Raw genomic sequence first — 15,432 nt, forward strand, 5'->3', positions numbered from 1 at the left:
CCGTTTAATTTTGGAAAAACAAAAAGGGCAAAACTTTGAACCCGTAAAAAATATGTCACTTTGAACATCCTGAATCGCTAGACTTGTCACGACCCAAACCGAAGGGCCGCGACGGGCATCCAGTGCCTTACTCAACTGAGTACTAACGTAACATATCTTTCTTATCATACTATCATGAGTAAATGCATCAGAAAACCCGTCATGAGATAACAAGAATAAAATATAAGGGAATACTCAACATATGACGACCCAACATGATATACAAACTTATACATGTGACATACAGGCCTATAAGGCTGACATGACCGTTTGTAAACTCAAAACATAGGCCGACAAGGCCATACAAGTATCCATACACCTGACATCTGTCTACAAGCCTTTAAGAGTACATAAAATCATAAAGGTCGGGACAGGGCCCTGCCATACCAATCAATACATATCCAGAGCATACTGACAAAATAGGCAACTCCGGAGCAAGTGGAGTGCACCAACACCTCCACTGAAATGATAGCCTACTAGGAGGACTGTCAACCTATCAATCAGGACCTGCGGGCATGAAATACAGTGTCCCCAAGCAAAAGGGATGTCAGTACGAATAAAGTACCAGGTATGTAAGGCAGGAAAGCATAAACTAGAACAGTAATGTAAAGAGAGATAGAGGAGATACAACCTGTAACATCTGAGTGCCTTTGGGGACTACTGACATGAAATGCATAATACATATATATACATGAACTTTTTTAAAAATATATATATATATATATATATATATATATACATAAACTTTTAAAACATATGCCTCTGTGGGCATCATCATCATCATATCGTATCCGGCCTCAAAGAGGACTCGATAAAAATGTACCCGACCATCATAAGGCTCGGTAGAATCGTATCCGACCATATGGAGCTCAGTAAACTCAACTGATCAGTGGTTGCATAATAGGTGTCGTACCCGGCCGACTATAGCACGGCTCGGTAGAGTAAAATAGATACTATATATAATGCATGCTAGACTCATGGAATCACATTCTAACCCTTTTGGAGTGACTTAAGAACATTATGGACATCTATACCCTCAATATGAACCTCAGTAGGATTCAAAGATCATTCACACTTGCTTAGAATAATTTTATATGGAAAGAACAACATGGACAACCTTAGTTGCTAGGAGTAGATCCGTTATGAAATAGCGTATTCATTTCACTTTAGATCATACCAAAAGAAAGAAGAAAGTGTCTTAACATACCCTAAACCCGTTGAGTCCTTAATCCCTTCCAAGCAACTCTTCAAACAAGTCAACTCAATCTATCATAGTATAAGGAGATTCAAAATCAGTGCTGAGCAAAGGCTAAGTCTGTAACTTAAGCTAGTAGCTCATTTATATAAATTCGGGCAGCATCTCTCCGGTAACAAGGGACTCCTCCAATACCATATACCAATAACAACAACTAGAGAAATACATCAACATATAAATATTAATAACAAGACACCATATAATAATAACAAGTCACAACTACTTCACGATGAGCGGCAAGCTCCGATTGGAATCCGTATAACCCATATCACCCCTTATAGACTTCTTACATTAACTTAACATCATCATTAACATGATAATGAATTAGTTCATCAATGTTTCCACCCTTATACCATATATTTATAACAAAGGAAACAATCCACAACTCCAACTATCTTTAATTAGAAACTTTATTCACTAGTTCATGTCTAGTCCAACCATTTAACTTAACAAACATCAATATAACCTTAAGCACCTGCAAGAACATAATACACATGCCTCCTACAGTAGCTTCAAGTCTAAATTCAAGTTATATGTATCTTACAACAGCCCTCAATGGCAATACAATACCATAGAAGTGACTTAAGCCAATTCAAGTATTATCTTGTAGTTTATCATACTAATAACTTAACCAGCATGCAAGAAATCTTAAGCACAATTAGTAGTCTATTATACTCACCTTAGCCAGTAGCAACAACTTAAAATTTTAGCATAAAACAGCCCACAACTATCTTCAATGATAACACAATCTCAAAGAGGTGTTATTCTTCACTTTTGATGTTGAAATATGGTGTAATCCATTTGCAAGACTTGAAATAACCTAGGGTTGATATGAAAAACATGGGAGAGTATTTTACAGAACATAAATCACTTAAAACAACTTCCCACGTGAGCTGGAACCACCCAAAAATCAGCAACAACAAGAAGAACAAGAAACTTACTAGCGCCACGGGATTCTCGACACTTGATTTGTGTTATTTGCCCTTTGTTTGGGTATCATGAGAGGATCTTGGGTGAGTATTTCTAGGGTTCTAAGATCTGAATATACTGAAAATAATGACTTAAAACTGGGTTGAGGCATCTTATATATATCCATATGTCTTAAACCACCTCTGTGGGCCCCATAAAGAGCTGCTTGGCACAGTCTCACGAAAATGCGAATATCTCTCTCGTCCAAGGTTGTATCTATGAATGGTTTAATGCGTTAGAAACGAGACTCATAGATATTCAATTTTATATGTATATCACCCCTTGATTCCAAGTATATTGGGATAAAAGTGCAACTACATTTGACCTAAATTTCAGCATATTATGAATGCAACTTGTGATGACCTTTGCCAATTTTTGTTCCACAACTCGCTTGACTTAGAAACATAACACACGACTAACATACGACTATAATAAATCATAAATTAACCTTCTTATCATGTTAATCACCCTAGTCTCACCCCAAAAGTATATGTTATAACATTCCAAACTTATCGACTTTCGACGAAACTTATTTTTTTCAATTCGTTAAGCGTCTAAGCTTTCCAACCCTTTTGGTACTTGTTATTCATGATCTTAAAGATTTTTAACTTCCAATATAACATGATGAACTTACGTTATGTACTTTCAAAAATTATCTCATTTCCGAGCTTACATCAATTGGCTTACGACGTACTCTCACGTATGAAAATATGGGATGTAACAAGACTGCCTCACTCAACTGTATTATGGATGTATATATAATGTATAACCATATAAAGTAGTATTTAACTTATATGTACAGTATAATCTTTCAGCGAAGGGTGTGCGCTTGGCTACCCTTGGTATAAGGTGGCTACGCAACAGTCTCCTATGTCGCGTTTGCACTCGCGCGACGCATGGGCATAGACGAGCTCCCAATTTTGCTCCATCACTTGTGATAAATCTTCTTCTTTTACTCCACTTTTATCCAAACTCATTCCTACACACAAGAAATATGTAATGAGCATATTTTACTTCAAAAATTATGTCATATCCCACAACTCACACGACAAATAAGATGTAAACACACTCAAAAACATGTAATTTTGGTCATTTATCACTACCCCACACTTAGACTCTTGCTCGTCCTCGAGCAACTTAAACTTAAGCACATTGGCAAGTAACACAATTCAAAAACATACTCAAGCATCATACTAATGACAATGATTTATATCAACATTTAGAACCCAACATAAGAGCTATATACATCTTTCCTCAAGTTTAGACCCATGCCAAGACTATTTAAAATATTTGTGTGCTCCTTTCTAAGATCCTGGTCTCAAAAGATAACTACAATATATTCCTCTTTGTGACTCGTTTCTTGTGCTAATTAAAGATCTGAGTTTCTCACCAGTCTGTCACAAAACATGTGCTCGCACCGACAAAGCAAAGAGAGTAACCTGTCTGCACACTCATATATGAATCTATATCTATATATTTATATAATTCTGGGGAAATGGGAGATGATATGGCACTATTCATGAGCGAGGATTCGGGTTTATCTTTTTTCTTATTTTTTTCCATTTTTTCCTCATATTTTCCAATTTAGGTGCTCTAGAAAAAAAACCCTGAAAAGCCACACCTTTTCACCAACAAAAATAGAAATTGAAAAGTCACGTCTTTACACTTTAATTTCCCTTCCTATCTTACTCCTGCCTCTTTCTGCAAACGATGGGTTAATCCCCATATCTTTGCCATGTCGAAGAATTTATCATTTTCTTCTTTTTCACCGATCCCTAACATAATCTTTCCTTGTCTTCTCTTTTTAGCAAATATGGCATTTGATTAAATATATGTTGTGTTTTTCGTTCTCTTTCATGCTCTTTATAATGCTTTTCAGTTTATTTTCAAAATTATAGAACATTAAGATACATTATTTCAAGTGTTTGTACCGCCCATTCTATAAATTTCTAGCATACTACTGATTATCTTTGTGTTGAATGATCAAATCACTGTTACACTTTATTATATAAAGGTATCTTCTTTTTTGTGTTTTACGCTAAATGAGGTCACCTCAAATTCAAAAGCATTAAAGAACACGATTCCTCAGTAAGAGAAGAAAAAATTGTGACGTTGACAAACTTAAGAAACAAAGATGTAATTGGTATTTTGATATCAGTTAATTGTTATTCCTGCTAAATATATCAAAGCTAAGTAATCTATAAATGTGTAATAATCCAAACCGGTTGTTTTGAGCTTTAGCACGTTATTCGAGGGTTGAGACCTTGAGAAGCTTCACCATGTATATTATGACCTGCATGTGTAGTTGGTTTTGATTTTTGAGAAGTTCGATGTTGATTTTGAAGAATAAGTCTCAATTTGGAAGCTTTAAGTTGGAAGAGTTTATCAAGGTTTGACTTTTGAATAAATGACCTCGGAATCAGAATTTGAAGGTTCTTATAGGTTTGTAAGGTAATTTTGGACTTGATTGTGTTCGGGTAGAGTATCGGATAGTCCGAGAGTGTTTCCACACGTAATATCAAAAGCTTGTATTTTATAGGTTTTGAAATTTTCTAAGTTTTATTTGGAGAGTGATTTGGTGTTATCAAACTCCGGGTGGTGTTTCGGGATCTTGTATAGGTTTATTTTATTGATTGAAACTTGTGCGTGAAGTTTGGTCGTGATCCAGAATATCTAAGTGTAATTTAGATGCGTTTGAAAGTTAAAAGAAGGATTTTTATTGTCAATTCATGATTTTGATGTTATTCGTGGTGTTTCCAGCCTTTGCATAAGTTTTCATAAGGTATTAGGACTAGTTGGTATGATTGGATACGGTCTTGAGGGCCTCGGGGTGTGATTCGGGTGGTTTCAGACCAAGATGGGGTGCTTTGGTTATTGCTGGTTTTGGTGTTGTCCTTCACGAATGCGATGGGGAGCATGCGTTCGCGAAGAAGGATATTGGTTGCTGGGTGCATAGAAGGAGCTGGGCCAGGGGACTTTTACCCTATACGAATACGACAAGGGAGTCGTGAGTGCGAAGGATATCAGGTTGGCAGCTTTTCCCTTCGCGAATACAAAAGGGCGATCGCGAATGCGAATGAGGGGATTTATAGTGGGGGAAATTGGTGATCGCAAACATGATAGACTGGTTGCGAACGCAAAGCTTTGGGTAGGCATGCCTTCGCGAACGCGACCAGAGGCTCACAAACACGATAAAGGGCTTGGCAGAAGCTTATAATAGTGAGCTTTGGGTGATCTCATATCATTCAATTTCTCTCTTGTTGAGGCAATTTTGGGCAATTTTTAAGAGACATTTTCATTATCTAACATGAGTTAAGTGATTTTCATTTATTGTGAGCTAAATACATGGATTATATATGAATTTTAACATAAAAATTGATAGAAATTGTGAAATTTTTGAAGAAAACCTCCAAATTGTATTTTTGAATTTTGACCACGAAATTTGATATTCAATTCGGAATAAATTATATATTTGAGTTCATGGAGATATTCGTAATATTTATCTTCTAAAATATTCGGAACCCGGGCACTTGAACTCGGGGGTTGACTTCCTGACTTTTGTGAGGAACTGGGAACTGTTAATATTTAATTTACCACTTTTTAAGTGTATTTTGATTGGTTTGCACGTTCTTTGAATAGTTTTATAACATTTGGTATTGGTTTGAAGTGTTAGAGAGATGTTGGAGTCGGTTATCGGATATCTGAGTGCGGTATTTCTCTTGTCTAAGCTTGTGAGGGGAATTTACCCCATAGGTAAATTTACCAGAGAGCTCAACTTCTATCAGGAAGCCAAAAATACACTATTGCGTCGCACTATGCCTCGCACCCTGCGTCACACTAGTGCAAATTTCTCAAAGTACGACTCAAATCTTGCATTTTGACGTCCAAACTTGGTCCTCGTCCCCCCGAACACGATCCCGATTTCATCCTTTGGGCTTTTACTCATTCTTCAAAGATCCAAATAGCTCGAATTAGTTTCACAATATCTACATATCTCAGAATCACTCCCAAAAGGCATAAAACACACAATAAGTGCAAACCACTACCAATTAAAGCTCAACACAAGTACGTGCAATAAGCGACTAAAATACGTAATTATAGCCTACCATCAATACTCCACACTTAAATAATTGCTTGTCCTCGATCAATCAAACTACACATTATAAAGACACAACCTTTTTAAACAACTCTCATAACTCATCACACCTAGAATATTTAAAATATATTAGGCACAATACCTTAACATCATTGCCTCAAAATTTGACTGACAAGTACCACACATTTTTCAAAACCCGCTCATTTACTCTAACATAGAGGTCAATGACATTACCTTTCCTTCATGAATCAAGTGCCCTTATACAATAACCGAGAGTAGTTCCACACACAATAAAATTTACGAACTATCAAGAACTCAAGATAGAAAGAATTCACTCACTCTTAGAAACAACAGTCATATTCCACAAAAGACGTACCATAAGCTTGCCCGTAGCGTACTACTCTACTAGTTGAGCTCACTCAATCAAGGATCAAATATAACTTTAAATGGTTGTATTGTAGGTTGCGGGATGGGTAGGATACATTGGATATAAAAGTGACTACACCTTCCTAAGAACTTTAATAAAGTTAACCTTTCAAACCCCACACTTATGTCAAACCATAACTCCACCTTCACATCAATATATATTAACTCCCTACTTCTTTAAGAACAATTACATCAAGAGTTACCACTATCAAGGAATATTTTTCTTCACAACAATACACCTATTTTTCTTATTTTGTTTTCTTATTCAATTCAAGTGGCTCTTACTTTTTCAAAATATTGCACCTTTCTCCTTAATTCAATAGTTCCACTCAAAAGCCAAACCAACCACCCCACACTTCAACTTTTACAAAGTTCATAACAAATTCAAGTACTCATGAGAGGTGAAAAGGTTCAAATAAACGGTCAATTCAAACAAATGGGTAAGACTTATAATGTGGTTGCCAAAAAAATAGGCTTACAGTCTCAAAGGGGTTAACTAAGATTCATAACAATTAGGTGGGTAAAATATATATCTGGCTCAATAAAGAAATGCCTATATCACTTCTAAGACTGAATAAAACTACTATTTCGCTTTGCAAACACAAGGGGCAAGTTCTAGACATCAAATGCAATGCACAGAATAACACAAAACCTCACACACATGGCACATAACTTACTCTGGATTAGACTCATCATGACACTCTAGTCAAAGTAGTTAAGCAAAGTTAAGATCATATAATTTAAGGTACTTATACAAAAGTCAAAAAACTTAGCCTAAGTGTCACACCCAAAACACTTACTGTTCTCAAGGTATAAAAGAGTCAAGAAATATTGCCTTCAATTCAAATCATAGCACAAGGTTTCCTACTCCTAACAAAAATAAAAACTAACTACACCTAGTTCAAACAAAACCCTTGGAAAAGAACGGCGGCACAAAGAAAAACCAAGGGGGAATTATTACTCTACTTAACAAAAGATTTTTTTTTTCTTTTTTCTTCAAACTTTAATACCTCAAGAAACATATCGATGATATCCACTGTCGGGAAAAATCAAAATTTTTAAAATTTTATTGTTTTTTTTTCAATTATTTCTATCTCTAATTACTAAAAAGAAAAACTAAAACTAATATACATACATACATACACCATATCCCTCACCCTACACTTTAAGTTGTGGAATGTCCCCATGATACACAGTTAAAAAACACAAGATAAAGGAAACTTCCCTGAATATCTATTCGGGGTTTGAGTCGAAGTCGGGCTCCATTCGTCTCTCCCGAACTAATGCACACATCCATGTAGATAGCTTCTTCTCAGCCTTCTTGGGGTACACCCCGCACTTATCTTTCTCACTCGCTGCAGCCTTCTCTTTCGATCTCTTCCCTTTCCACTCAACACTTGCAGATGGTGTTTCCTTTTTCACACTCGTTGCTACATTTATCTCAAAAGTCACAGTCTCCTCACCCACTCTAAGCATGAGTTTTCTCTCATGTATATCTAATATCGCCCTACCCGTGGCTAAGAATGGTCTTCCTAGGATGAGGGGACCTCCATGTTCCCTCCACCTTCACCACTATAAATCTACACGAATATTGGTGCTAACCTTATCTCTCTGAACTCATTCTCTAGTTTCCTGTAAATAGACAAGGGCATTAAGTTAATTGAGGCACCATAATCACATAATGACTTATAAAAATCAGAGAAGGGTCATATTTATCCTTCATTTATTGAAAATAAGTTACATTTATCCCCCGTTTCAGTTTGCTAATAAATCCACCCCTACCGTTATAATTTAAGTTTATTTATACCCCTCATCCATTAAATCTCTCATACCATCCTTAAAAATCATGCCATCATTGGACGAAAAGACGCGTCCCATTTAAAACAAATAACCCGCCCGACTGAGCTACTAAATCCAGGCCGCTATCGACCAAAACTCCCTAAATTAAATCCTTCTTCCTCTAATAGAAAGTGGGCAAAAACTAAGGTTCTTCCATACACTAATTGGGTCCATTGAAAAGCTTTCTCTCCCACATGCTTTGTATATATGGTTGTAGAAAAGAGCAGAAGAACTGAGTGTGCATTAGAAAATAATTAAAATTCTTTGGATTAAACACAGGTTCGAGCCCGTGGAAGCATCCACTAATGCTTGCATTAGGTTAGGTTATCTACATCAAATCCCTTGGGTACGGTCCTTCCTCGGACCCTGTGTGAATGCGGAATGCTTTGTGCACTGAACTTTCCTCTTTGTATTGAACACGTTAATTCTATAACCAAGGCTTGGGAAAAATGAAATAAACAATATAAGCAAAAAGAGTCTACGACTGCCTTACCCGTGACTTGTGAGTAATGGCCAGCTTCAAGTCTTAGAATTTTAATACTTCAGATTTTAGTTGAAATGGATAATCCTTAGACTAAATAGTGCTAATAAATAAAGAATAAAGAAAACAGTAAAGGAAGAAGGCGAGAAGCAACAAAGAAAAGAATAATGGAATTTTGAAGGAGGGAAAAAAAGAATTTGTTCATTACAGAAAAGGAATATTGTTTTTGGTCGATGGGGGTTGGGTTAAGTAGCTTGGTCAGGCGTGTTATTTATTTAAGAATGTGTGGGTCTTTTTGTCCCATGACGACATGCCACGTGGATTTTTAAGGTTGGGATGGTGGATTTAACAGATGAGGGGTAAAAGTAAACTTAAAGTATAACGATAGGGATAGATTTATTAGCCAACTAAAAGGGGGGGGGGGGGTAAATATGGATTATTTCTAATAGTAGAGGGCTATATATGACCCTTTTCCGTATAAAAATTAATAGTTCCTACAGAGCAAGGTATAGTCAAACTCCCTGGATCACAACACTTTTGTGGGAGTTTGTCTTGCAAGATTGCGCTGCAAAGTTCTGCGAGCTTGACGTCTCTTCTATCTTACTCTTCTTTGTCAAGAACTCCTTCAATAATTTGGCATAAGCTGGCATTTGGGAGTGCACTTCAGTGAATGGTAAGTTTACATTAACCTGTTTTAGCATATCCAGAAATCTCTCAAACTACTTGTCCAGCTTTTCTCTATATAGCTTTAGGGGGAAAGGTAAAACAGGCATATGCTTTCTCTCTTCAGGTTCCTCCCTTCTCAAATTCTCTTCCTTCTTCTTTTTATCAGCTCCCTTCTTGCCTTTCTTCTTCTTATCAACATCACTTTTCAGCTGCTCCCTACTTCCTTTTTCAGGTTCCATATCTTTTTGGATTAGGGTGGGATCTTTCAACACTTGCCCACTTCTCAAGGTTACATCATTTACCGTTTCTTTGGGGTTTCTTTCAATATCAGTAGGCAAAGTACCTAGGACTCCCTCAGATAATATTGTTACAATCAGCCCACTTACTTCTCTAGATTTCGAATTGCTGCCCCTTGTACTTCAAATCTTTCATCACTTTTCACAATAAAGGACTTTATGAGATCTTCTAGACCAGGAAGATTAGGTTGTTGAGGCTGAAACTGCTGCCTCTGCTGATTTACAAAAGCAGGAGATCTTGTCCTTAAAATCTGGGGTTGTTTTCTTTCCATGCATTTGTAGTACCCCTAGGTAAACTCCATGAAAAACTGGGGTGCTACTGAGGTTCACTCTGTATTGTGGCTAAGGTTAGATTTTGTATTTCTTTGGCCATAACATCAAGTTGTACCTGCACAGAAGTATTAGCATCAACTTGGTAAACACCAGTTGATCTTCTTCTTTTAGCAGTCTTAGAAGGCCACTAATTAGCATCTTCAGATAACTCATCAAGAATTGTAACTATCTCCTCTTGAGTCTTCTTCATCAACGAACCTCCAGCTATATTGCTCAATGTTCTATGTGACGTTGGTGTCAATCCATCCCAAAAGTCCTGGAGTTGCATCCAGAGTTCAATTCCGCTATGTCGACACTTTCGAACTATCTCCTTAAACCTTTCCCATGCTTCAAAAACAGTTTCAATCTCTTTCTGGTAGAACTTATGGATTTCCCTTCTAAACTTTCCCGTCTTAGCTGATGAGAAATATTTATCAAGGAATTTTATGGTCATCTCATCCAATGTTCTAATCGATCCCGTGGGAAAGCTTCAAAGCCATTGTTTTGCATCATCTTTAAGTGTAAAGAGGAATTCCCTTAAGTACACTGCATCTTTTGACAACTATTGTATTTAAATGTGTTCATACTTTCCTCAAAGTCTATTAGATGTGTATTTGGATCTTTGTTAATCTTCTTTCTGAAGACACAACAATTTTGAAAGGCTTGAAGCGACCCTTGCTTCAACTCAAAATTGTTAGCTGCAATTGGAGGTGGTATAACACTTGATAATCCTTGGTCGTAGACCGGTCTAGCATAATCTCCCAATGATCTCCCATGCATGGGAGCTATATTTCTAAAATGGTTTGTAGCCAAGGGTTGATTTTGATTATGTCTCTAACCCCTCTCTTCTTCATAGATAATATATGCATCTCTAATAGTTTTTTCCTCAGCATCCCTTGTAGCTTTTTCTCATTGTTGGGCTACCTCTCTTGCAGCCAAATCTACATTATTATCATCGTCTCCAGCCATAGTTTATCTGGTTGAGGATTGCCTAACCTTCTAAGAAGTCTTGGTGAGATTTCTTTCCTTCCTTAGCTGTAGCAGTTGTTTTTCTATCTCTGTTTCGTTTGGTAGCACTTCTTTCCCAGAAGATCGAGTCATGTACCAATCTTAACCTTTAACCTATGCATATTCAAAGAACACTAACCGTAAAAATATAAAAATAAAATAAAAAAATTTCTAAATTAGCAATACAAACTATTTCAAACACTTTTAATAGGATAGGTGCAAGATAATTATTTGGGATCTAACTCTAGATAGTTCATGTCTAGTGTTCAAGTGATTCTCTCGAATTCACTCAATCTCGATTAAGTCTCAACCTCACAATATGAACTATGTGAAAATATGCAAGAATGCATAATGGATTGGTCTTTAGGAGAACCTCTCTCGATTATCCTCCTAACTAGGTTTAATCAATGATTCAACTAGCCTCTTTCGATTACTACAAAGAATTAACAAACTCAACCAACAATATAGTGCAGAGATATCACATGTTTTGCCTCTCTCGATTACATGAGCAAGTGAACATAGATGCAACAATTAAATCATTCAAAAAAGCTTCAATACATAAAACTAGAGTTATAATCCACAAAAAAATATCAATACACCAAATCCATAAAACCTTAGAGGGCACTACTCCATACACATGGGGTAATTAGTCACAAATATAATTAAAAGATATGAAAACATAAATTCAATCCAATCTCGGGTCTTGAGTGAGGAAGGAATGATAAAATCCTTGTACTTTTTCTCCTCCAACTTTTCCTTAGTCTCCTTAGGTCAATTATGTGTCAAAGTCCGAAAAATAACTATCACGACCAGAGTTCTCCCTCTGTGAACTATTGTGACGGCACCTAGTCTCTGCGACTAGGTAAGCCTAACACTTTGCGGAAAAAGGAATTTAAAAGTACAAACTAGCCATCAAACAGGTAAATATAGATAAAATGTTTAAAATGCCGCTCGTCATACACAATAATAGCACTCTCGACCAATAATAACACTCCCAAAACCCAGAATCTCATGAATCACAAATTAAGAAAAAAAATACATAAGGTTTCTAACTCAAGAAGTCTAATAACAAAGGAAATACAGGGGAAAGCTTATTACTGAAGTGATAATAGAGAGGGACTTCTAGGTCTGCGGAGGCGGTAGATATACCTTGAAGTCTCTGAATCGCCTCGCCTCACGGATAGTATGGAGTATAAGAACTTGGATTTGCACACGAAAAACATGTGCAGGAAAGGGAATGAGTACACAACAGTGGTGCCCAGTAAGTGCCAAGCCTAACCTTAGTCGAGTAGTGACGAGATCAGGTCAGGGCCCTACTGGTTATATATATAACAAGGAAAAATAATGTGAAAAGAGGCTGTATAATTAAATGCTAACAGTCAATAAGGATGAAATCACAGAAAGAAATAAATCAATACAGAGATAGCAACAGGGGATCTCCTAGGATAACATCTCGTCGTCCCAAACGTAAATGTGCGGAGGATCTCACGGGATATCATTCCGTAGTCTAAATCGTAAATATGCAGGGGGATCTCCCGGAATACCGATCCGTAGTCCCAAAATAAACATGCAGGGGGATCTCCCAAAAAACTGATCCGTAGTCCTAAAGTAAATACACAACAGTCTCAAGAAAGAATTCTACAATTCCTATTCAAGTTCGTATCAGGAAAATAGGAAATATCTACTCTAAAAATGCTACAAGAAATCCAAGTAAGCAGTTAAAGCAGGTAAGGTAGTTAAGTCACATAAGCATGCTTTCCTAAGCTAAACAGGAGGTTTCACATAATAGTATTGCTGAATTAAAGGAAAACATAGACATTTACTTAATGATAACAGGGGTTTTCAACAATTAGCATATGTAAGTACTCGTCACCTCACGTACACAACATTCACATAACACAGTACCAAAATCCTAAGGGGAGTTCCCCGACACAAGGTTAGGCAAGCCGTTTACCTCAAACCAGCTCAAAATCAATCTGATATCACGCTCTTGCCACGAGTATCCAACTCCGAGTGGCCCAAATCTAATCAAATTAATATCATAACGTAAATACAACTACAAACAACTAATTTATCTAATGAAATCGAAGCTAAGGAAAGAAAATAGAAAAACGCCCAAAAATCCTCCCAGGACCACGTCTCAGAATCGGGTAAAAGTCACAAATCATGAACACCCATTCTCTCACGAGTCTACCCATACCAAATTCAGTCAAATCCGATACCAAAATCTTGATCAAAATCCCAAAATTAGGCCTAAGAACGTTTCTCAATTTTCCCCAATTTTTCACCCCAAATTCGAAATTAGATGATGAATTCATGTTTATAGATTCATGGGATATAATCTAAAAGGAGTCAGGAATCATTACCCACAAACTTCCTCCAAAAATCTCTCCAAATTTCTGGTCATACCGAGCTCTCAATCCAGTTTTTGAATTATGAATTTAAACCCTCGATTTTGGAATTTAAATTTTGCCCAGATGCGTTCTTCTTCACGAAAGCGAGACCACTATCGTGAACGCGATGCACAAATATCCGCTGGCCAAATTTCCTCCTTCTCGAATGCGAGGGTCCACTCGCGAACGCATAGAGCAACTTCCCGGGGTCCCCAGCTGCTCCGCCTTTCCTCTTTCCAAACATGCTCAGCTCCTCGCATTCGCTATGCTTCCCTTGGCCAGCCTTCCCGATCACAGTTTACCCTTCGCGAGCGCGAAGAACAATTGTCTGCAACAGAAAAATCGAAAAATCTGCTATCCTTCTATGTCCAAAAATGACCCGTTGAGCATTTGAAACACACCTGAGGCCCCCGGAACCTCAAACTAAACATACCAACCAATCCTAAGACACCATACGAACTTAGTCAAGCCCTCAAATCACACCAGACAACGCTAAAATCACAAATCACCCTCCAATCCAAACTTAATGATTCTTTGATTAATATGTTGTCCTTTATTGCCTAGTACTATTACTCTTTGATATAGAAATTCTTGTAAATTGAGTTATTTGGATTGTTTGTATTAAATGAAATTGTTTGGGGATCAGGCTGTATGCCACAACGGAAATTGAAAGATAATGAAGTGAAATGGTGGATTAAGGGTGGATACTTGATGTTGATAAATGATGATATGGTAGGATCAGGTTGCGCACCGCAAAAAATTGTATACATGGTACTTGATATTGATAAAGGATGATACGATGGGATCGGGGCGTTCACGACAATGGATTGTGTGTGTTGTTCTTGATGTTATTGTTGTGTTGGCTTCGACATTTTTATATGAGATTATGAGACTTGTTATTCTAGGCTCTTTTATAGTGAGGTTTGAGTTCATTTTCACAAATTAATTGATTTACTTCCATTTCCTATCTTTCTTTCATGTAATTATTATTATTAATGTGTACAGGTTATTCTAAGTGGCCTGCTTTAATCTCGTCACTACTTCATCAAGTTAGTCTCGGCACTTACAAAGTACATGGGGTCGATACATATATATATATAGAGGTTGTATTCGTACTACACTGCACTTCTTGTGCAGATACCGGAGTTGGTCGGAGCGGCGGGTTCAGTCACTGATAGAGACTTGAGGTGCAACTGCACAGCATCTGCAGCCCTAAATTCCCGTTCCCTCTTATCTTTACTGTTTTATTGAGTTTCAAAATAGTGTATTTTGTTCAGACCAAGCACTCTAGATGTTCATGTACCGACACCCGCTTCTGGGTTATGTTTAGACTTTGTTGTTCGGTATCGTTTTATTCTACTTCAGAATTTTATCGTTTTCATTGTAAATATCTTGTTGTAAATTGATAAAATCAGTAAAAAAAATTGTTTCACGTCGGTGTTCCTAGAAAGTAGATGTTAGGCGCCATCATGACCCCGAGGTTGGAATTTCGTGTCGTGACAATGATTGAGAGATTTGGCATTTAATTCCAGTGTAGGAGATGCAATTGGTCCAAAGATGTTCAGGCTATGGTTAAAGGAGTAGCGAGATTTGACATCTTTGAACTTGGTGGAATTCTTGTTTGTGTTGTGGTGTTTTCGTTCTTGTTTAAA

General features: G+C 37.1%; 1 non-coding gene across 1 annotated transcript; it reads left to right on the plus strand.

Moving 5' to 3' along the window:
• The first annotated feature begins 10,678 nt into the window (after positions 1-10,678).
• On the plus strand, positions 10,679-10,785 carry LOC138876655 (small nucleolar RNA R71). The gene has a single exon (XR_011401997.1). It is a non-coding gene; the product is annotated as a small nucleolar RNA R71 (small nucleolar RNA).
• Positions 10,786-15,432: the final 4,647 nt, after the last annotated feature.

Source organism: Nicotiana sylvestris, chromosome 8 (assembly GCF_000393655.2).
Source record: "Nicotiana sylvestris chromosome 8, ASM39365v2, whole genome shotgun sequence".
NCBI lineage: Eukaryota > Viridiplantae > Streptophyta > Magnoliopsida > Solanales > Solanaceae > Nicotiana > Nicotiana sylvestris.